Genomic DNA, 23,860 nt, shown 5'->3' on the forward strand with positions numbered 1-23,860 from the left:
TCTGATGTTTTTGGTTCACTACCTGAAGGAATCCCTTTAATAATTCTTGTAAGCTTCGTTTGATTTTTATATGTTCCCTGAATTTCTGTTTGTCTGGAAACTTTCTAATTTTGCTGTCATATAGGATTTTTCAGGATATAATAATCTTCGTTGACAGATTTTTTTTCCCCAAGATTTTATATATGTCATCACATTGCCTTCTTGCCTGCATGGTTTTTGCTGAATAATTGGAGCCTAAACTTATTGTTTCTCCTTCATACGTGACTTTTTGTTTTTCTTGGACTTCTTTCAGGATTCTTCCTTTGTGTTTGGTTTTACCAAGTGTGATTATGACATGTCTTGGTGATTTTCTTTTAGGGTCTATTCTATATGGGGTTCATTGAGATCTTGGATGGTCACCTTTTCGTCTTTCGTGATATTAGGGATGATCCTCTCTGTTTTTTTTTTTTTTTTTACTTTCCCCTCCTGGAACTCTGATCACATGCAATTTTTGCTCTTGATTTTATCTCACATCTTTTCCAGGGTTTCTTCATTTTTCTTCATTCTTTTTTCTGGTTTTTCCTCAAATAATGTGGCATCCAAGTATTTGTCTTCAGTTTCTCTGTTCTTGTCTTCCATTGTTTCAAATTTGTTCCCAAAACCTTCTTTTGCAGTGTCCATTTCTGAAAATTTTTTTATCTTTTTAATTTCTAATTTCTGTGTTTGTATGACTTCTAGTTTTGAATTTATTTGGATATTTTGGCCCTATACCATTTTCCTGAATTCTTCCATTGCTTTTTCTTTGTTTTCCCTGATTTTGTCTGCTTTTTAATGATTTTTTTCTATTTTTTTTCTGTCTGCATTTTCCTTTATCTCTTAGTGAATGCTGACTGTTAGAGATTTGAATTTCCTTTCGGGTAGTTCCAGAGCCTTTTGCTTCTACTGGAGGATAATCTGGTGCTCTATTTTGGCAGATTTCTGGAGCTGTCCTGTCTTTTATATATATATATATATATATATATATATATATATATATATATATATATATATATATATATATATATATATGTTTTAACATTTTCCGCTCTCTCCAGGACATTCAGGAATTATTTTCTTCTTTTATTAGATTATAAATTTCTTTGTTCTGTCCTCCTTTTTTGTTTTATGTGATTATCTTGTCAGGCAGACAGGAATTTTTTTTGCTTGCTCCCTGTGGGCACAATACTTCTCACCACCTTGTCTAGGTGGTCAGGACTAGTCACTCTGCTATGGTGCAGCAGGGAAGGTCAAGCACGGATGACAGGGTGGAGACAGGTAGTTTGGCAGAGCTAGAGGGCATTGCATGGGGGGTCTGGGAGATCATGACAGTGCCATTTGGAGGTGTGGCACTTAGCACATTGTGCATATAGGTAGAAGGAAAGAGAAAGAATGTTATGTGTGGAGATAAGTCAGTGAGTTAAAGAAGATAAAGAAGAGAAAGAAACAAAAGCAAAAAAAAAAAAGAACACAAAAAGTAAACAAAATGGCATCATGGTATTTGCCAAATGGGATGGGGCAGACTTGGCGAGGCTGCATGCTGTGTTGGTGCCTCTCTAGCTAAGCAGTGTGACTCAACTTGTCAAGAAGGGGCATGGGCAGCATACAGGACTGGGGTGGCAAGAAAAATGTACAGAAATAAGTGAAAGACAAGAAATTAACCAATGAACAAAAATTAAATAAATAAAAGCAAACAAACAAGAAGTGGGGGGAACAGCACGTGGGGTTAGTTGGGTGGGAGAATTGAATAGACTGAAGGGAAAGAGAAAGAAGGGAAAAAAAGTCCAAAAATAATAACAAACAACAAAAAGACACACCAAAAACAAACCAATAAACAAAAAATTGTGCTGAAGGTGCCAGCCTGGTGGCAGAGCTGGTATTTCTCTGGCTGAGTGTCCAAGGACTGTTGGAAAGTGGTGGAATGGAGGCCTAGTACAGGAAAGATTGGTGCGGTGTGGAAAAGTATATATCCCTGGTTGCCCATGTTCTATCGCCTGTTGGGAGCTCCTTGAAAGTGCTTATGCATACTCTCTGTCCTTGGTCCTTGGTGGTTGAGACCCAAGATGGTGATTCTGGGTGGCATTGAACTGGTATCTCTATGACCGAGTGACCCTGGCCTGTTGGAAAGCAGCTTAGACCTCATACAGGGAAGAAGCGTGAGAAGTGGAAAAGCAGGTATCCCTGTTTACCAGGTGCTGTCACCTGTTGGTAGCTCAGTGATGTTGCCTTCCCATACTCCATGTTTGCATTCCTCGGTGGCTGTAGACCAAGATGGTGAATTATGCTGTGTTAGCTGGTATAAGACCTCCACTCTGTAGCTCTCCGAGTTCTCTGTTCTCTCTGTTTCTTATTCCATTTAGAGCTTGAACAAGTTCTTTATTCCTTCATTTGATGCTTAGGGTTCCAGAATTGATGTTTGTGTTTATTTTGCTTTGTTTTTCAGGTCTTTTTTCATAGGGACCACATGATGCTTCTGTCTATATCACTGTGTTAGCCCTGCCTCTGTATGACACTTTTTAAATGAGCTTCAAGAATAGACAAATCCACAGACAGAGAAAGCAGATTAGTGGTTGCCTGCAGATGGAGTAAAGGGAAATGCAGAGTTGGTAAGGGGATAATAGGACATGATTAGTTATTGGGTACCAGTGTTCTCCTGGGGTAATGCAAGATGGTACAGAGCTGAGTGGCATGCATTATTCAGGAATGTTTAAGGGTGGAATCCACCAGTCCGAATGCGTTCAGCTCATGAGCCAAAGGTGACCTGGCTTCCTTGGAGGAACAAACCAGAAAGACCTGGGAGAAAAAAAAAGTGGAAGCTAATACACAGCTCATGCAAGTTATCCAGGAAGTATGGACGGAGATCAATAAACTTGAGAAAGAGAATAAAGCCCTCCAGATGAAAGTGACTTCAAGCAATCAAAGAACCTCAGTTTCAGGGAAGAATCAGGAGGTGAAAGGGACACTGGTAACCTGGGAGAAGCCCATGCACAATATTCAGCTGCACTGCCTGGTAGGATTTCAACTGATTCAACACCAGTTCTGTGGGAATACCAAGGTACACAACATTCATTGCTCTTCTGTGGTGAGCCCACTTTTTCAAATATCTTCTAAATACAAGTCTTATTATGCGTATCACATCACTGCATAAATTGTGATTGGTGTTGTTGATAGCTGCCATCAAGTTAGTACCTAATTCATTGTGACCCAGTACACCGAGAACCAAGCTCTACTGGGTCCTACACACTCTCCATAATCAGTTGTGTATTGCCCAGTGTGATCCATAGGGTTTTAACTAGCCGATTTTCAGAAGTAAATAGCCAGGCCTTTCTTCTTAGTCTATTTTAGTCTGGTAGATTTTCTGAAACCTACTCAGCATTATTGCAACACATAAGCTGCCACTGGCAGATGCGTAGTATTTGTGCATGAGGTGCATTGACTGGGAATGGAAACCTGGTCTCTGGTGTGGAAGGCAAAAATTCTACCACTTTCTTTACCTGGAAATGAGAATAACTGTAGTATCTATATCAGACAGTTGTGTGGTTTAAATGCAATAATATAAGTTAAGCAGTGAGCTTAGCATCTGGCAAGCACACACACCTAACAACATTAATGACATCCTATTATTGTAAATAGTGTCTGTGTTCACCTAAGATACAACTATTGGAATCTATCCATCTGTAGCAAAAGAGAAAGAGGGGCACCCAAGACTCAAAGAAGATTCTAGTCTACAGAACTACACCCACTCCTCATTTACTGACATGATAAGACTCCAAAGACCAGCTCATTATGCAAAATCAGCATTATGTGAGAAGGAAGATGATTGACAGAAGAATGAACAAATCCGTCTTGAAGGAAGTGCAGCCAGGATGCTCCTTAGAAGCAAGGATATTGAGACTTTATCTCAAGTACTTTTACATGTTATCAGGAGGATCAGTCCTTGAAGAAGGATATCATGCTTTAAAGTAGACAGTCAGTAAAAAAGAGGAAGATTTTAAGTGAGATAGACTGACACAGTGGCTGTAACAATGGGCTTAAGCATAGTGATGATCATGAGGATGGCTTAGGACCAGGGAGTGTTTTGTTCTGTTGTACTTAGGGTTATTATGAGTCAGTTTTCCAAAAAGATTTTAACCTACCTCAATGATTTATTTTACTAATACATTCAACTCGTACTATCCTTAAATTTTCTTATCCAAGTCAAGTATTCATTATTTGGCCAAGATTTTTTTTCTCTTTATGTATTAATGTATACCTAAAATTAACAAAAACACATTTATATTTGAATTTTATGAATAGTACTTATTGAAAAGAATAAGGATTCATGAAATAGACACTGTTTTGGAAAATCCAGGATATATAGCTTCTGTCCCCTCAGTAACCAACTGATGAGTTGCATGTGGTCCTCCAGGCAATTAATTTCTTGTGTGCTGGGTTGGCCTGCTGCTTCTCAAGACCAGCAAGAAAGGGGGAACAAGATGACTGTATTAGTTATCTAGTGCTGCTATAATAGAAAGACCACTAGTGGATGGCTTTAACAAAGAGAAATTTATTCTTTCACAGTCTAGTAGGCTATGAGTCCAAATTTTTGGTGTGACTGCCAAAGGAAGTCTTTCTCTCTCTGTTGGCCCTGGAGGAAGGTCTGAATCATCAATCTTCCCTTGGTCCAGGAGCTTCTCTTCACAGAAACCTCATGTCCAAAGGACATGCACTGTTCCTGGCTTGTTTCTTGGTGGTATGAATTTCCACCTCTCTGCTTGATTCCCTCTCCTTTTATTTCTTGTAAAATAAAAGGTAGTGCAGACTACATTCCAGGGAAACCCTCTTTACTTTGGATCAGGGATGTGACCTTAGTAAGGGTGGTACAATTCCACTGTAATCCTCTTTAACATAAAGTTACAATTGCAAAATGGAGGAAAAATGCACAAAACTGGAAATCATGGCTTAACCAAGTTGACACATATTTCTGGGGGGACACAATTCAATCCATGACAAGGGCCTTTCAAAAAAGAAAACAAACTTAAATTTTATGAAAAGGAATTAGATTTTTAATTATGACTTAATTTCAACCTTGAAGGATAATTTACATTTGAGCAATAAAATGGGAGTGATATTTTGGGTTCCATTGAAAATATAGTTCAGATTCATCTGTTTCTTTAGACATTATTCTAGAATCTGGAAGACTTTTTCTTATGCTTGAATTAGTTCAGCTTAATCAGTATCCATTTGTTCTTTTATATCTGCGTAGTGTGATTCACCTAAAAAGAGAAATGTCAGAATACCTACACACCAAGTAGGCAAGAACCAGATATGCTTAACCCCCAGCTGCACATTAGACCCCATGGAACTCTGTTCAAACAAACCAATACCTGAGACCCATCTTGCAGAGCTTCTGATTTAATTAGCCTGGGCTGGAGGTGGGTGTCAGTAACTTTCCAAAGCTCATTAAAATGTGCAGCCATAATTAAAATGAGGATATGTTTACTAATATAATGGGTTTTGAATTTATGTATTTATATATATAAAGTTTCTATGAGCATTACGGTTGGATAAACATGATATTTATTAAAATGAGTTAGTGTTTGCACCTAAGCAATCCTTTTGTGTTAAAACTAATGAACATTTCAGGTAATGATTAATGTGGGAGGTGTAGAGAATGTTTTTATTTTCTTTTTTGTTCATCCTAAGTGTAATATAACTTAAGTTCCATCTGAGGAAGTTACAATGTCTGAATCTCAGTGAGTCTTATTTTAGAATATTTTCCCAGAGGTATACTGGAGTCACACTGTACAAGTTCCAAGAGCTGATTGTTCAATTTTCAAAAATTCTGCAAACTGTCTATTAAACTGTTAACTTGAAAATGACCACGAAGGGAGTATTTCCACCATGGAAATCAGAAAATGCTACAAATCAGGGATTTTTTCTTGCATAGATGGGTTGATAAACATAAGATTGAGTGGACAAAACCTGACAATGACTTAAACATTTGTCAATGCCTTTTTTTTTTTAATTTTACACATATGGAAATTACACACCAGTGAGTTTCAGTGACTTCTCAAGAAAATTGAACACATTTAAACAGAGTGCCTCTCTCATTGTGGTTTAAGTAGCAAATGCTGTCAAATGTAAGCTCAGGGATTTACATAAAGGAATTCATTCAAATCAAAAAATTAAATGAAACAAAATAATTGCCTTAGATGCAGAGCCAAGATGGGGGAGTAGCCAGACTCTTCCAGTAATCGCTTTTACAACAAAGATCCAAAAAAACAAGTGAAATGATTATATATGTGACAAGCTAGGAGCCCTGAACATCAAAGCCAAAGTTAGGAAATCAGACTGAGAGACAGGGGGAAGGAGAGATGGTTCAGAAGTGGCAAGGAGTTGCCGGGCCTGACTTGGCAGGAACCCTCAGGCACAATCACCTGGAGTAACCAAGGCAGGGCTGGAGGTAATGTTTGGGATGCAGTTGCTTCAGGGAGAGACAGCAAGTTGTGCAGTCTACTTAAAGTAGACTGCACGCTTACACCTCTGGAATCTGAAAAGAACAGTGCTCTTGGGAAAAGCTAAGTACCTGCATTTATTTTACCACACCCCCAGCCACCAAGCAGGCTTCAGTGGCTGTCGATTTCCCAGGGCTTGAGATAGGTCTTACTAAGTGCTCCGAGCCATTCTCTAGGCCTAGGCGAAGGAATGCATTAACAAGTGGGGGGAAAGATAATCTACCAGGTCCACTAAGCTGGGGAATTCAGGACAGAAGCAGCTTCTGCCCAGTCACATATAGTCCTTGGACTTCAAATACCTGTCACCCCTGCATAGAACTGTGTGGGCCCATTTCAAGAGAATAGGCCCTTGTTGGCAGGCTGCAACAGTGTATGTCCTTGAGATCTGAATACTACTGTTTCAGCTGTGTGGTGGAGAGGTGGGTTTTTGATGTTTGATACCACTTTGCCTTTAAACAGGGTCCTCACCTACCCAAATCAGGGGCCTGAGGACTGGTGGCTCCAACCACTTCACTAGCCACCTGAAACAGGGGTCCAAGGATAATTGGTGCCTCCTAGTCCTTACAACCAAAAGCATTGGCTTTCCATGGTCTGGCTGCAGAAACCACCCAGCTGTGTGCTCTAAGGAACAAGGAAGAGCTTTCCTCACAGACACTCAGGGGGTGGCCGTAAACCCTCTGCCTTGTTCAGAGCATGGCCCACTGCTGCAACCAGATACCTGTGCCTACACTAATCACCACTGCCCCTCTAATACTGTAGGACAGAGCCTGTGCCACAGACTTGATGACCAACCACCTGGACACCTGAGCTGAATACATACAAGAAAAGTGAATAGGTTCCTAGGCCCATATACCTGGTAACAGTGCTAGCCATCTGGTGTCAGGACATTAGAGCTTCAAAGGTGAAATGAAACAAAACAATTGCTTTAGATGTGGAGCCAAGACAGGGCAGTAGTCAGATGCTTCAAAGGTACAAATAATCAAGCAAGCTTACTCAAGCAGCCTATTTGGGCACATCAAAGCAAAACAGAGGATGAATCTAGGATACAGTAAGCAAACATAAAATGAATTAATACAATAACTTATAAATGGCTTGGAGACAAGAGTCAAAATCAAATCACATAAAGAAGCAGACCACTATCACTTCAACAAGCTCTCAAAACAAAGAATCAAGGAGTCTTCTGGATGAAGATGTATTCTTGGAATTACCAGATGTAGAATACAAAAGATTAATATATGGAACTCTTCAAGACACCAGGAAGGAGATCAGGAAAATGCAGAACAAGCCAAAGAGCACACAGATAAAGCAGTGGAGGAAATTAAGAAGGTTATTCAAGACATAAAGACAAATTTAATAGGCTACAAGAATCCATAGAGGAAAAGCAAAAAGAAATTCAGAATATTAACAATAAAATTTCAGAATTAGACAACTCAATAGAAAGTCAGAGGAGCAGAATTTGAGAAAATGGAAGGCAGAACTAGTGAGATTGGAGATAAAGCATATGGCATCAATATATTTGAAGAAAAATCAAATAAAAGAAATAAAAAAATTGAAGAAACCCTAAGAATCATGTAGGACTCTATCAAGAGAAATAACCTACATGTAATTGGAGTAACAGATCAGGGAGGAAGAAAAGAAAATACAGAGAATTACTGATGATTTGTTGGCAGAAAATTTCTCTGATATCTTGAAAGATAATAAGGTGTCTATCCAGGATGCTCATTGAACCTGATACAAGGAAGATCCCAAAAGAAAGTCAACAAGACATGTTGTAATCAAACTTGCCACAACCAAGGACAAATAGAGAATTTTTAAGATCAGCTAGGGATAAACAAAAAGTCATCTAAAAAGGAGAGTCAATAAGAATAAGCTCGGACTACTTGGCAGAAACCATGCAGGCAAGAAGGCAATGGGGTGACATGTATAAATGAAAACAATTTCTAGCCAAGAATCATGTATCCAGCAAAACCATCTCTCACATATGAAGGTGAAATTGGGACATTTCCAGATAAAAAGAAGTTTAGGGAATTTGCAAAAACCAAACAAAAACTGTAAGAAATACTAAAGGGAGCCCTCTGGTTAGAAAATCAACAACATCAGATAATAAACCCAAGACTAGAACACAGGACTGCAACCACATATCAATGCAGACTGGTAAATCACAAAAACAAATCAAGATAAAAAAGTTCAAAACAGGGAAACAGATGCCATTATATAAGAGATAAAAACATTAAATCAATAAAGAGGGACCAGTAAAAAATGTAGTCATAGGTCTTTCCTATGGAGAGGAAGTCAAGATGATATAAATAGATAAAAGTTGGGTTTAAATTTAGAAAAATAGGGGTCAATATTAAGGTAACCACAAAACAGACTAACAATCCTACACATCAAAAAAAAAAAAAAATAGACTCAGCAAATACAAAACCAATAAGAATGAAAAAGAAGAAAAGACAATATATATAGAAAAACTACTCAGCACAAAAAAAAATGGAAAAAAGAAACTGTCAACAACATGCGAAAAAGACATCCAAATGACAGCACTGAACTCATACCTATTCATAATCACACCAAATGTAAATGGACTAAATGCAGCTAGAAAGAGACTGAGAATGGCAGAATGGATAAGAAAACATGATCCGTCTATATGCTGCTTACAAGAGACACATCTTTGACATTAAGACACAAACAAACAAAAACTCAAAGGAAGGAAAAAATATATAGCAAGCAAACAACAATCAAAAAAGCGGAGGAGAGGCAATATTAATTTCTAAAGAACTAGACTTAAAAGTAAAATCCACCCACAAAGGATAAGAAAGGACACTATATAATGATTACAGGGTCAAACAACATTGAAAACTCAGATAGGCAGCTCCACAATAATAGTAGGAGACTTCAACACAACACTATCAGTGAAGGACAGAACAACCAGAAAGAAGGTCAATAGCGACACAAAAGATCTAAATGCCACAATCAACCAACTTGATCTCATAGACATACACAGAATGCTCCATCCAACAGCAGCAAAGTATACTTTCTTTTCCAAGGCACATGAAACATTCTCCAAAATAAACCGCATATTGAGCTATACGGCGAGCCTAAATAGAAACCAAAACATCAAAATATTACAAAGCATCTTCTCTGACAATAAAGCCATAAAAGTAGAAATCAATAACAGAAGCAGCAGGGAAAACAAATCAAACACATGGAAACTTAATAACACCTTGTTCAAAAACTACTGAGTTACAGAAGAATAAAGAAATTTACAGAATCCAAAGAGCATGAAAACACTTTCTACCAGTTCCATTGGGACACAGCTAATTCGGTGCTCAGAGGTCAATTTTTGGTAATAAACACGCACATCCAAAAAGAAGAACAGTCCAAAATCAAAGAATTATCCTTACAACTTGAACAAATTGAAAGAGATAACAGAAGAAACCCTCAGGCACCAGAGAAAACAAATAATAAAAATTAGAGCAGAATTAAATGAAGTATAGAAAACCTATTGAAAGTGTTAACAATACCAAAAGCTGTTTCCTTGGAAAGATCAACAAAATCGATAAACCATTTGACAAACTGACCAAAGAAACACAGGAGACAAAGCAAATAACCCAAATAAGAAATGAGATGGTTACCCATAACAGACCCAACTGATTTAAAAGAACCATATCAGATTACTATAAGAAATTGTACTCTAAGAAATTTAAAAACGTAGAGGAAATGAAAAAATTTCTAGAAACACACTACTTACCTAAACTAACACAGAGGTAGAAAAACTAAATAAATCCATTAGAAAAAAGGGGGAGATTGAAAAGGTAATTAAAAACCTCTCCCCCAAATAAAAGCCCTGGCCCTAACAACTTCACTGGAGAATTCTACCAAGCTTTCAGAGAAGAGTTAACACCACTACTAATGGTATTTCAGAGCATAGAAGAGGATTGGAATATTTCCAAACTCATTCTATGAAGCCAGCATATTCCTAATATCAAAACCAGGTAGAGACACAACAAAGACAAGGAAATTACAGACCTAAATCTCTCATGAACTTAGAATAAAAAATCCTCAACAAAATTCTTGCCAATAGAATTCAACAGCATGTCAAAAAAATAATTCACATTGACCAAGTGGGATTCAAACCACACATGCAGGGTTGGTTCAACATTAGAAAAACAATCAATGTAATCCATCATATAAATAAAACAAAAGGCAAGGACCACATGATCTCATCAATCTATGTTGGAAAGGCATTTGACAAACTCCTACACGTATTCATGATAAAAATCTCAGCAAAACAGGAGTAGAAGGAAAATTCCCCCACATAAAAAAGGGCATTTATACAAAGCCAACAGCCAACAACCAACATCATCCTAAATGAAGAGAGTCTGAAAGCATTGCCCATGAGAATGGGAATCAGATGCTCTTTATCACCACTCTTATTCAACATTGTGCTGGAGGTCCTAGCCAGTGCAACTTGGCTAGATAAAGAAACAAAGGGCATCCAAATTGGTAAGGAAGAAGTCTAAGTATCTCTGTTTGCAGATGGCATGATCTTATTCACAGAAAACCCTCAAAAAAACTACTGAAACTAATAGAAGATTTCAGCAGAATATGAGGATACAAGATAAACATACAAAAATCAGTTGGATTCCTCTACACCAACAAAGAGAAGTGGAAATGAAATCACCCAATCAGTATCTTTTAGAATGCCCCTCAATAAGATAAAATACTTAGGAATAAATCTAACCAGAGATGGAAAGACCTATTCAAAGAACATTAGAAGACACTATTGCAAGAAACCAAAAGAGATCTACAGAAGTGGAAAAACATACCTTGCTGGTGAATAGGAAGACTCAACATTGTAAAAACATCTATTCTATCCAAAGCAATTTATAGACACAATGCAATCCTGATCCAAATTCCAATGACATTTTTTAGTGAGATTGAGAAACACATTACCAAGTTCATATCAAAGGGAAAGAGACCCTGGATAAGTAAAACATTACGGAAAAGAATAAAGTGGGAGGCCTCACACAACCTGTTTTTAGAACATATTATACTGCTACAGTAATCAAAGTAGCCTGGTACTGGTACAATAGATACATAGATCAATGGAACAGAATTAAGAATCCAGAAATAAATCCATCCACATATAAGCAGGTAACATTTGACAAAGTCTCAAAATCAGTTAAATTGGGAAAAGACAGTTTATTTAATAAATGGAGCTGACATAAATGATATCCTTCTGCAAAAAAAATTAAACAAGACCCATACCTCACACCATGCACAAAAACTAATTCAAAATGGATCAAAAACCTAAAAATAGAATCTAAAAGGATAAAGATCATGGAAGAAAAAATAGGCACAAAGGTAGAAGCCCTAATATATGGCATAAACAGTATACAAAACATTACTAACAATGTACAAACCCAGCGGTTTTTTTTTTTCATTTATCTAGTTTCTTTTCTGATGTTTGTACATTGTTAGTAATGTTTTGCTCCTAAAAATCAAAAACTTATGCTTATCCGAAGAAGTCACCAAAAGAGTAAAGAGATTACTTACAGACCAGGAAAAAGTTTTTAGCTATGACATTTCCTATCAGCATCTTATCTCTAAAATCTACATGCTAAGGCAAAAACTCAACAAAAAAAAAAGACAAATAACCCAATTAAAAAATGGGCAAAGGTATGCACAGGTACTTCGCCAAAGAAGACATTCGGGTGGCTAACAGATATGTGAAGAAATGCTCATAATCATTAGTTATTATAGAAATGCAAATCAAAACTGCAATGAGATTCCATCTCACTCCAACAAGGCTGACGCTAATCCAAAAAACACAAACTAATAAATGTTGGGAGGTTTGTGGAGAGACCAGAACACTTACACACTGCTGGTGGGAGTGTAAAATGTTACAATCACTTTGGAAATCCATTTGGCGCTTCCTTAAAAAGGTAGAAATAGAATTACCACAAGATCCAGCAATTCCACTCTTTGGAATATATTCTAGAGAAATAAGAGCCCTCACACAAACAGATACATGCACACCCATGTTCACTGCAGCACTGTTTGCAATATCCAAAAGATGAAGCAACCTAGGTGCTTATCGACAGATAAACGGATGAACAAATTATGGTCTATTCACACAGTGGAATACTACACAACTATTAGTCACTTGCAAAAGGACAAATATTGTATGAAAGCACTATTATAAGAACCAAAAAAAAAGTTTAAACACAGAAGAAAGTGTTCTTTGATGGTTTCAAGAGTTAGGGAGGGAGGGAGAGAGGTATTTACTAATTAGATAGTAGAAAAAAACTCTTTTAGTTGAAGGGAAAGACAACACACAATACAGGGGAGGTTAGCACAAATGGACTAAACCAAAAGCTAAGTAGTTTCCTGAATACAACCAAATGCTTCGAAGTCCAGAGTAACAGGGACAGAGGTCTGGGAACCATGGTTTCAGGGGACATCCAGGTCAATTGTCATAACGAAATGTGTAAAGAAAATGTTCTGCATCCCACTTTGGCAAGGGGCATCTCGGGTCTTAAAAGCTAACAAGTAGCCATCTAAGATGGGTCAATCGGTCTCAATCCACCTGGAGTAAAGGAGAATGAAGAATACCAAACACAAGGTAAATATGAGTTCGAGAGACAGAAAGGGACACTTAAGCCAGAGACTCCATCAGCTTGACAGTGGAAGAACTAGATGGTAACTGGCTACCACGGATGACTCCCCTGACAGGAAAAAAAAAATAGAGAATCCCTGATGCAGAACAGTGGGATGCAGACCTCAAATTCTAGTAAAAAGATGAGACTTACTGGTCTGAGACTGGAGGGACCTCAGAAGCCAGGGCCCCCAGACCTTCTGTTAGCCCCAAACTGGAACCATTACCAAAACTTCTTCTTCAGACAAGGATTGGACTGGACTATAAGACATAAAATGATACCAGTGAAGAGTGAGTTTCTTGGCTCAAGTAGACATGTGAGACTATGTAGGCAGCTACTGCCTGGAGGAGTGTGACCAGCGGAGAATCTTAGATGGACGCTTACGTGCTTTTAAGAGTCCAGATGCTACTCACTGAAGTAGGATGTAGGACATTTTCTTTATAAGCTATGTTATGCTAATCGAGCTAGATGTCCCCTGAGACCATGGTCCCCAGATCTGAGCCCAGTAATTCAGTACCTTAAGTTGCAATACTGAGGGGTTCTACAGGGAAAGTATTGAATGATTGAGAAAGTATTAAAAGAAGATGGAAGGAACACAGAGAGTCACCATAAAAGAAAGAATTGGTGGACTTTCAACCGTTTCAGGATGTGGTATATGATCAGGAACTGATGGTACTGAAGAAAGGGGTCCAAGCTACATTGAAGGCATCGGCAAAAAAAAAAAAAAAAACTCCAGGAATTGATGGAATACCAACTGAGATATTTCGACATATGGATTCAGCACTGGAAGTACTCAGTCATCTATGCCAAGAACTTTAGAACACAGCTACCTGGCCAAACAATTGGAAGGGGTAATTATTTATGCCTATTTGAAGGAAAGGTGATTTAACTAAATGTGGAAATTATGAAACAATATCAGTAATACCACATGCAAGTAAAATTTTGCTAAAGGTCATTGTAAAGTGGCTTCAGTGGTACATCAATAGGGAACTGCCAGAAATTCAAGCCGAATTCAGAAGAGGACCTGGAGTGAGGGATATCATTGGCGATGTCAGATGGATCTGGCCTGAGAGCAGAGAATACAAGTAAGATGTTTACCTGTGTTTTATTGACTATGCAAAGGCATTTGACTGTGTAGATCATAACAAATTATGGATAACATTGTGAAGAATGGGAATTCCAGAATGTTTAATTTTACTCATGAGGGACCTGCTTAGACCAAGAAGCAGTTGTTCAAACAAAGCAAGGGAATCCTGCCTGGTTTAAAGTCAGGAAATCTGTGAGTCAGCGTTGTATCCTTTCAAAATAGTTATTCGATCTCTATGTTGAGGAAATTATCTGAGAAGCTGCACTGTAAGAAGAAGAATGTGACGTAAGGATTGTAGGAAGACTCTAACAACCACCATTATGCAGACACAATCTTTCTTGCTGAAAGTAAAAGAGGATTTGAAGCACTTAGTAATGAAGACCAAAGGCCAAATCCTTCAGTACAGAATACTCCTCAACATAAGGAAAACAAAAATCCTCACACCTGGACAAATAAGCAGCATCATTATAACCAGAAAAAAGTTTGAAATCCTCAAGGATTTCATCTTACTTGGATCCACCATCAACACCCATTAAAGCAGTAGTGTCAAGAAATCAAGAGAGATTTCTGGCCAACATGGCTCCCTAGTAGAAGCACCATGCCGTCCCTCCACAACGAAGATCCCCAAAATCTAAGCAAAACAGACAAATGCCATTCCTGGAGCCTGAAGTATCAAATGAAGAGGAAAAGAACACAGCCAAACACCAAAAGGAATAAGAAACTCACAAAGGAAAGAGAGTGAGGAGAGATATGGGCTGAGGTTCCTTATCAGCTAACGCAGCACAGATTCACCATCTTCTACTCCTGTCCGAGATTAGTTGACAGGGAGCAGGGAAAGCAGCTTCACGGTGCTCCCAGCAGGAGACAGAGCACCCAGTAGCCAGTGATACAAGCTTTGCCCTGTCCATCCTTTCCCCAGGGCTCTATCTCCAAGCTTCCTGGTTAGCTGCAATGGCTCAGCTGGCTGGGAAGTGCTGCATCCATCCAGCTTGGATTTGCTCCACCACATCACAGATCAGCGGACAGGGAATTTGGGAAAACTGCTTCAAAAAGTTCCCAGAAGGACACAGAACCTGTGAGTGGCCATCTAGGATACTCCACTGGTCTCACCCCTTCGGGTGCAAGGAAGAATAAGGAATCTAAAGATACAAGGGAAAGATTAGTGCAAAGGACTAATGGACCACAGCTATCATAGCCTCCATCAGACTGAGTCCAGTAAAACTAAATGGTACCTGGCTACCAACAGAGACTGCTCTGACAGGGATCACAATACAGTGTCCAGGAGAGAGCTGGAGAAAAATTTAGAACAAAATTCTACCTCGAAAAGAAAGCCCTGATTTGCTTGCCTAACAGAGACTGGAGAAACGCTGAGAGTCTGGCCCCCAGGCACACTTTCATCTTAGTAACGAGGTCACTCCTAAGGTTTACCCTTCAGCCAAAGTCTGAAGAGGCCTATGGAAAAAAACAAGACTAAAGGAGCATACCAGCCCGGGGCATAGACTAGAAGGCAGGACAGGACAGAAAAGCCGGTAATAGGGAACCCCGTGTTGAGAAAGGAGAGTGTTGACATCTCATGGGCTTGTTAACCAACGTCATAGAACAATGTGTGTACTAATTGTTTAATGAGAAACTAATTTATTCTGTAAATTTTCACCTGAAGTACAAAAATAAATAAATAAAAGAAAATATCTAAAACAAAAAGAAATCAAAAGATACATTGCATTGGGTAAATCTGCTGCAAAAGACCTCTTTAAAATGTTAAAAAGCAAAGATGTCACCTTGAAGACTAGGGTGAACCTGACCCATACCATGGTGTTTTCAATCACCTTATATTCATGTGAAACCTGGACAATGTATAAGGAAGACTGAAGAAGAATTGACACCTTTGATGTTGGCAAATAATATTGAATATACCATGGGCTGTCAAAAGAAGGAACAAATCTGTCTTGGAAGAAGTAGAGCCAGAATGCACCTTAGAAGCAGGAAGGACCAGTCCCTGGAGAAGGATATTATGCTTGATAAAGTACAGGGTCAAAGAGAAAACGGAAGACCCTCAATGAGATGTATTGACACAATGGCTGCAACAATGCACTCAAGCGTAACAATGACTACGAGGGTAGTGTAGGAATGGGCAGTGTATAAAGGGTCATTATGAGTGAGAATTGACTTGATGGAACCTAACAAAAACAACAGCATCTGTTAGCCACCTGAATGAAGAGCTATCTCTCTCTTTTTTTTTTTTTTAATATTGTACTTTAGATGAAATTTTACAGAACAAACTAGTTTCTCATTAAACAGTACACATATTGCTTTATGACATTGGTTAATAACTCCATGACATGTCAACACTCTCCCCTTTCAGCCCTGGGCTCCCTATTACCAGCTTTCCTGTCCCCTCCTGCTTCCTAGTACTTGCCCCAGGGCTGGTGTGCCCCTTTAGTCTCATTTTTTTTTTTTTTAACAGACCTGTCCAATCTTTGGCTAAAGGGAGAACCTCAGTGGTGACTTCATTACTGAGGTTAAAGAGTGTTCAGGAGCTATACTCTCATGGTTTCTCTAGTCTCTGTCAGGCCAGCAAGCCTGGTCTTTCTTTTTGAGTTAGAATTTTGTTCCACATTTTTCTCCAACTCTGTCTGGGACCCACTATTGTAATCCCTGTCAGAGCAGTCAGTGGTGGTAGCCAGGCACCACCTACTTTTACCAGACTCAGTCTGGTGGAGGCATGGTAGTTGTGGTCCATTAGTCCTTTGGACTGATCTTTCCCTTGTATCTTTAGTTTTCTTCATTCTTCCTTACTCCCGAAGGGGCGAATATCCTAGATGGCCGCTCACAGACTTTTAAGGCCCCTGACACTACTCACCAAAGTAGAATGTAGAGAATTTTCTTTATAAATATGTTATGCCAATTGAGCTAGATAGTCTCGGAGACCATGGCCCCCATAGCCTTCAGCCCAGCAACTCAGTCCCTCAGGGAGTTTACATATATCTATTGTGCTTCCATGACCTTGCCTTGTACAAATTGTGCTGGCTTCCCCAGTATTGTGTACTGTCTTACCATGAAGATATCTCTTGTTATTCCATATGAAGTTCCTTGTAGAGATTATAAATCTTGGTTTCTACACCATAGAATTGCCTGGGGAGCTCCTGAAACTCCTAACAATGCCTGGGCTTCATCTCCGAGGGTTAGCCTTTATCTGAATTTAGAATCAATATGCACTGATAATTACTGGCCATTGGAATGCAAAAGTTGGAAATAAAGGAATAGGATTGGTAGTTGGAAAATATGGCCTTGGTGATAGAAACAATGCTGCAGATGGTATGATACAATTTTGCAAGACCAATGACTTCTTCATCACAAATACCTTTTTTCAAAAACATAAAGAGTGACTATATACATGGACCTTGCCAGATGGAATACACAAGAATCAAATCTATTACATCACTGGAAAGAAACTATGAAACAGCTCAATATCATCAATCAGAACAAGCCCAGGAGATGATTGTGGAAGAGACCGTCAATTGCTCTTATGAAAGATTAATTTGAGGTTGAAGAAAATTAGAACAAGTCCATGAGAGCCAAAGTATGACCTTGAGTATATCCCACCTGAATTTAGAGACCATCTCAACAATACATTTGATGCTTAGAACACAAATGATGAAAGACCAGACGAGTTGTGGAATGACATCAAGGACATCACACCTGAAAAAATCAGAACATCATCAAAAAGACAGGAAAGAGAGCAGGAGCAAAGATGGCGGAATAGGCAGACTCTTCTGGTGAGCCCTCTTTTCAAAAAAGACCCAAAGAAACAAGAGAAAGGAGTATATTAACAATAAGCATCAAAGGCAAGCATAGAAAACAAACTGAGGGGCAGGGCGAGGAAGCGGAGAGGAGTCACTGGACCTGAATTGCGGGGAGTGCTCAGGCAACATTCCCGGGAGTGGTGGCAGTGGGCTGGTACTAGCTTTTGGCCGCAGTTTCCTCAGAGAGAAGCAGCCAGCCACACAACCTACTCACACCTCTGGAACCAGAGGAGAATGGCACTCTCGGCAAAAGCTAAGTACTTGCGTATATTTTACCGTGCCCCGCCACTCACAAGCCAGCTTCAGTTGCTAACTTCCCTGGGCCTGAGACAGGCCCTGTTGAGCACCTAGAGCCATTCTCCTGGTCTTGGAGAAGGAATAAATTTGCAAATGAGGGAAAATATAATTTTCCAGTTCCACTAACTGGTAGAGCTCAGTACAGAAGGGCTCCTGTTCAGACATAAATGGTCCATGGACTTCGAGTACGTTTCCCTTCTGCATGGACCTGTGTGGGCCTATTTCAGGAGAATAGGCCCTTGTTGGCAGACTCCAACTGTTTCAGCTGTGTGGCAGAGAGGTCGGTGTTTGATGTTTGAGATTGCTTTGCCTATTGAACAGGGTCCTCACCTACCCACATCAGGGGCCTAAGGACTGGTGGCTCCACTCAGTTCACCCAGCCGCCCATGAAAGGAGTCCATGGATAACTGGTACCTCCCAGTGCTTACAACCCAAAACATTGGGTGTCCATGATCTGTCTGCAGAATCCACTCACTTGTATGCTCTAGGGAATAGGGACACGCTTCCCTCAGAGACATGTGGGGGACGATTCTCAGCCCTCTGCCTTGTTCAGAGTGTGACCCCCTGCTGCAACCAGATACCGGTACCTACACTAATCACCCCTGCCCCTCTAAGACTGAAGGACAGAGCCTGTACCACACACTTGATGATCAGCTACCTGGCCACCTGAGCTGATTTCATACAAGAAAATTGAATGAACTCCTAGACTGATATATCTGATAACAGCTCTAGCTATCTAGGGACAGGACATCAGAGCTCCAAAGGCAAAAATAATCATGCTAGCTCACTCAAGCAACCCATGTGGGTATATCGAAACAAAACAAAGCAAGAAGCTACTACACAGTAAACCAAACCAAACCCAGTGCCGTCAAGTTGATTCTGACTCATAGTGAACCTATAGGGCAGAGTAGAACTGCCCCATAGAGTTTCCAAGGAGTGCCTGGCAGATTTGAACTGCCGGCCCTTTGCTTAGCAGGCATAGCACTTAGCAATTACGCCACCAGGGTTTCCTATGACACAATAAGCAATCATAAAATAAACTAATACTATAACTTATAGATGGCTCAGAGACAAGAGTAAATATCAAGTCACATAACGAAACAGAACATGATCATCTCAACAAGCTCTCAAAAAAAAAAAAAAAGAATCAAGGGATCTTCTACATGAAAGTGCCTTCCTGGAATTACCAGAGGCAGAATACAAAAGATTAATATACAGAAACCTTCAAGACATCAGGAAGGAAATGAGGCAATACACAGAACAAGCCAAGGAACACACAGATAAAGCAATAAGAAATTAAAAAGATTATTCGGGAACATTACAAAAATTTAATAAGCTGGAAAAATCCATAGACAGCAATCAGAAATTCAGAAGATTACCAATAAAATTACAGAAGTAGACAACTCAATAGAAAGTCAGAGGAGCAGAATCGAGCATGTGGAAGGCAGAATTTCTGAAATTGAAGACAAAGCATTTGGCACTCATATATTTGAAGAAAAATCAGATAAAAGAATTTTAAAAAATGAAGAAATCTTCAGAATCATGTGGCACTTTATCAAGAGAAATAACCTATGAGTGATTGGAGTACTAGACCAGGGAGGGATAACAAAAAATAAAGAGAGAATTGTTGAAGATTTGTTGGCAGAAGACTTCCCTGGTATAGTGAAAGATGAGGAGATATCTATCCAAGATGCTCATCGAACTCCACAAGAGGTAGATATAAAAAGAAAGTCACCAAGACACATTATAATCCAACTTGCCAAAACGAAAGATAAAGAGAGAATTTTAAGGGCAGCTAGGGATTTTTTTTAGGGATAAACCAAAAGTCACAAACAAAGGAGAGTCAATAACAATAAGCTCGGACTTAGAGGCAGAAACCATGCAGGTAAGAAGCCAATGGGCTGGCTTATATAGAAAATTGAAGGAAAAAAATTGCCAACCTAGAATCATATATCCAGCAAAACTCTCTCTCAAATATGAAGGTGAAATTAGGACATTTCCAGATAAACAGAAGTTTAGGGAATTCATAAAAACCAAACAAAAACTATAAGAAATACTAAAGGGAGTTCTTTGGTTAGAAAATCAATAATATCAGGTATCAACCCAAGACGAGAACACTGGGCAGAGCAATCAGAACTCAACCGTAAAAGGGAAATCAAAAAAATAAAGCAAGATTAAAAAAGCACTCAAAACAGGGTAACAGTGATATTATTACATAAAAGAAGATAACATTAAAGCAATGAAGAGGGACTAAGAAATGTAGTCATAGATCTTCAAGATAGAGAGGAAGATAAAGTGATACAAAGAAATAAAAGTTAGGTTTAAATTTAGAAAAATAGGGGTACACAATAAGGTAAACACAAAGGAGACAAACTATCCTACACATTAAAATAAAATACAGAAAAAAATACTCAGCAGAAGCAAAAAATGACAACAAATATGTGAAAAGGACAATACATAATCTACTCAGCACATAAAATTAAGTGGGAAAAAGAAACTGTCAACTACAAACACAAAAAAGACATCAAAATGATAGCACTAAATTCATACCTATCCGTAATTATGCTAAATGTAAATGGACTAAATGTACAAATAAAGAAACAGAGAGTGGCAGAATGGATTAAAAAACATGATCCGTCTACTGCCTACAAGAGACACAAACCTTAGACTTAGAGATAAAAACAAACTAAAACTAAAAGGATGGAAAATATATATAAGCAAACAACAATCAAAAAAGAGCAAGAGTGGCAATATTAATTTCTGACAAAATAGATTTTAAAGTTAAATCCATCCTAAAGGATAAGGAAGGACACTATATAATGATCAAGAGGACAATATGCCAAGGAGATATAACCATGTTAAATATTTATGCACCCAATGACAGCGTTACAAGACACATAAAACAAAATCTATCAGCATTGAAAAGTGAGATAGACAGCTCCACAATAATAGTAGGACACTTCAACATACTACTTTTGGTGAAGGACAGGACGACCAGAAAGAAGCTCAATAAAGACATGGAAGATCTAAATGCCACAATCAACCAACTTGACCTCATAAACATATACAGAACACTCCACCCAACAGCAGCCAAATATACTTTCTTTTCTAGAGTACATGGAACATTCTCTAGAACAGAACACATATTAGGTCATAAAATAAGCCTTAGCAGAATCCAAAGCATTGACAGATTACAAAGCATCTTCTCTGACCATAAGGCCATAAAAGTGGAAATCAATAACAGAAAAATCAGGGAAAAGAAATCAAACACTTGGAAACTGAACAATAATCTGCTCAAAAAAGACTGAATTACAGAAGACATTAAGGATGGAATAAAGAAATTCATAGAATACAATGAGAACGAAAACACCTTCTAGAAGAACCTTTAGGACACAGCTAAAGCAGTGCTCAGAGGTCAATTTATTTAAATAAGTGCACACATCCAAAAAGAAGAAAGGGCCAAAATCAAAGAATTATCCCCACAATTGGGAAAAATAAAAAGAGAACATCAAAAGAAACCCTTAGGCACCAGAAGAAAACACATAATAAAAATTAGAGCAGAACTAAATGAAATGGAAAAAAAAAATATATAGCGAAAGAATTAACAAGACCAAAAGCTGGTTCTTTGAAAAAATCAACAAAATTGATAAGCCTTTGGGCAAACTGACAAAAGAAAAAGGGGAGGTGTAGCAAATAATCAGAATAAGAAATGAGACGGGCGATATTACAACAGACCTCACTGAAAATAAAAGAATCATATCAGATTACTATGAAAAATTGTACTCTAACAAATTTGAAAACCTAGAAGAAATGGATGAATTGCTAGAAACCGACTGCGTGCCTAAACTAAACTAACAAAAGAAGAGACTGAAAAGGTAATCAAAAAACTCCCAACAAAAAAAAAACCCAGCCCGGACGGCTTCACTGCAGAATTCTACCAAACTTTCAGAGAAGAGTTGACACTACTACTACTAAAGGTATTTCAGAGCTTAGAAGAGGAGAGAATACTCCTAAACTCATTCTATGAAGCCACCATATCCCTGATACCAAAACCAGGTAAAGGCACCACAAAAAAAAGAAAATTAACGGACCTATAACCCTCATGAACTTAGATGCAAAAATCTTCAACAAAATTCTAGCCCATAGAATTCAACAACATATCAAAAAAATAATTCACCATGACCATGTGGGATTCATACCAGGTATGCAGGGATGGTTCGACACTAGAAAATCAATTAATGTAATCCATCACATAAATAAAACAAAAGACAAGAATCACATGACTTTATCAATTGATTCAGAAAAGGCATTTGACAAAGTTCAACGTCCTTTCATGATAAAAACACTCAGCAAAATAGGAATGGAAGGAAAATTCCTCAACATAATAAAGGGCATTTATACAAAGCCAATAGCCAGCATCATCTTAAATGGAGAGAGCCTGAAAGCATTCCTCTTGGGATCGGGAACCAGTTAAGGACGCCTTTTATCACCTCTTTTATTCAACATTGTGCTGGAGGTCCTAGCCAGAAAAATTAGGCTAGATAAAGAAATAAAGAGCATCCAGAATGGCAAGGAAGAAGTAAAATTATCTCTATTTGCAGATGACATAATCTTATACACAGAAAACCCTAAGAAGTCCTCAAGAAAACTACTGAAACTAATAGAAGAGTTCAGCGGAGTATCGGGATACAAGATAAACACACAAAAACAGTTGGATTCCTCTCCGCCAACAAAAAGAACATCGAAGAGGAAATCACCAAATCAATACCATTTACTGTTGCCCCCAAGAAGATAAAATACCTAGGAATAAATCTTGCCAAAGATGTAAAAGACTTATAAAAAGAAAACTACAAATCACTTTTGAGAGAAACCAAAAGACACCTACTTAAGTGAAAAAACATACCTTGCTCATGGATAGGAATACTTAACATTATAAAAACGTCTATTCTACCAAAAGCGATGTATAGATTTAATGCAATTCCAATCCAAATTTCAACTACATTTTTTAAAGTGATGGAGAAACAAATCACCAACTTCATACGAAAGGGAAAGGGGCACCGGATAAGTAAAGCATTACTGAAAAAGAAGAACATAGTGGGAGGCCTTACTCTACCCGATTTTAGAACCAATTATACCACCACAGTGGTCAAAACAGCCTGGCATTGGTACAACAACATATACATAGACCAATGGAAAAGAATTGAGAATCCAGACATAAATCCATCCACATATGAGCAGTTGACAAAGTCCCCAAAGCAGTGAAATGGGGAAAAGATGGTCTTTTTAACAAAAGGTGTTGGCATAACTGGATATCCTCTCTGCAAAAAAATGAAACAAGACCCATACCTCACTTCATGCACAAAAACGAGCTCAAAATGGATCAAAGACATAAATATAAAACCTAAAATGATAAAGATCATGGAAGAAAAAATAGGGACAACGTTAGGACCTAATACATGGCATAAACAGTATACAAAACATTACTAACAATGCAGAAGAAAA

The sequence above is a fragment of the Loxodonta africana genome, chromosome 6, assembly GCF_030014295.1.
Source record: "Loxodonta africana isolate mLoxAfr1 chromosome 6, mLoxAfr1.hap2, whole genome shotgun sequence".
NCBI classification, from domain to species: Eukaryota; Metazoa; Chordata; class Mammalia; order Proboscidea; family Elephantidae; genus Loxodonta; species Loxodonta africana.